The 1,433-nt window shown below is 44.2% G+C and overlaps 1 pseudogene; it reads left to right on the forward strand.

Annotated features, from left to right (window-relative positions):
• Nucleotides 1-412: 412 nt before the first annotated feature.
• On the forward strand, nt 413-612 carry LOC117195982 (NADH dehydrogenase [ubiquinone] 1 beta subcomplex subunit 1-like; annotated as a pseudogene).
• Nucleotides 613-1,433: the final 821 nt, after the last annotated feature.

Here is a 1,433-nt window from a genome sequence, read left to right on the forward strand (position 1 = left end):
ACTTCCCCAGTTTGTTGCAATATTCATCTCATGGCTGTAGGACTGAGTTCCCTGCCTTCTTGCTAGCTGTTGGCCATCCGTCTCTCTCAGGTCCTAGAGGCTGCTCCCAGTTCCCTGTCACGTGGTCCCTCTAGTAAGTGATAAGCTTACTTATTCAAAAATGGCAATGGAGGGCTTCCCTGGTGGCGCAGTGATTGAGAGTCCGCCTGCCGATGCAGGGGACGCGGGTTTGTGCCCCGGTCCGGGAGGATCCCACATGCCGCGGAGCGGCTGGGCCCGTGAGCCATGGCCACTGAGCCTGCGCATCCGGAGCCTGTGCTCCACAGCGGGAGAGGCCACAGCAGTGAGAGGCCCGCATACCGCAAAAAAAAAAAAGATGGCAATGGAGGCCACTGCCCTTGGTCATGGGGTGGTTGCTGCGTCCGAAGCTGCAGCATTCATGATGAACTTACTTCCGATTGTGGGTGACCACTGGGTACATATTCTTGTCCCTATTGGATTTGTCTTTGAACGTCCTCTAGACAGAGTGGTGAAAAGCTAACTGCCTTCTGCAACAAGAATCTGTTACATAAAAGAGAACTGAGACCCAATGAAGAAGTCACCTGGAAATAAAAGCTGTGGCTGAATTACAGAATGTTCACCTTTTTTAAATCATAAGAGAAATAAAAACACGTTCATTTTTTTTTTAAATAGCAATGGAGAATCACTCTTGAATATATTTGTACGTACACACACACGCACTGTAGCGTGATGATAGGTGTAACATCTTGTCACTTTTACTATAGTGTATAATTTTATATTAGTTTGCAGCAAGTCACAGGTTTCACTCACATTCAAGGGGAGATGATAATAGACGTGAACATAAACTCTTCAATAACTAGAGCCACCCTAGGGTCTATCTGCCACAGTGGTGTGGTGTTGGTACCACTGATGGATCAGTGCCCTAGGAACCGATTGACTGGTCTACTCCTTCATCTAGTTCTGGAGGGATGATGAAAGTCAGGACTAAATCATTCCCCCTCCCTAAGTTCATGACAACTTCTTCTTTCATTCCTTAGTAGATTAATGTGTTCACTTAAAAATGAGAATGGATTTTCAAGATTTACACAGTTTAAATGTTTCAGTGAAGACAAGTATTTGAGCTTTATTTCTTGGCCTTTGCTTCTGAGCAACGGCTGTTAATATTTACCCATAAGTCAACTCAGTTCTGCTTTTTCCAGTTTCCATTGAAGGGTGAAACTCATTCATCTCAGTGCATTTGATACTATTGTCAATGAAATCTCTGGAAATGCAGTGTGATGTGGTAAGCCATCCATTAGGCCTCAATTTTACTTAAAATCACAGCCTGCAAAGTATCATGCTTCAATTTAAAGAAATAATGGCTACAAAAACCAATGCTGATAGCGATCCCTAGAGAAATGAAGGAGTGTGTA

Source organism: Orcinus orca, chromosome 2 (genome assembly GCF_937001465.1).
Source record: "Orcinus orca chromosome 2, mOrcOrc1.1, whole genome shotgun sequence".
Classification (NCBI taxonomy): domain Eukaryota; kingdom Metazoa; phylum Chordata; class Mammalia; order Artiodactyla; family Delphinidae; genus Orcinus; species Orcinus orca.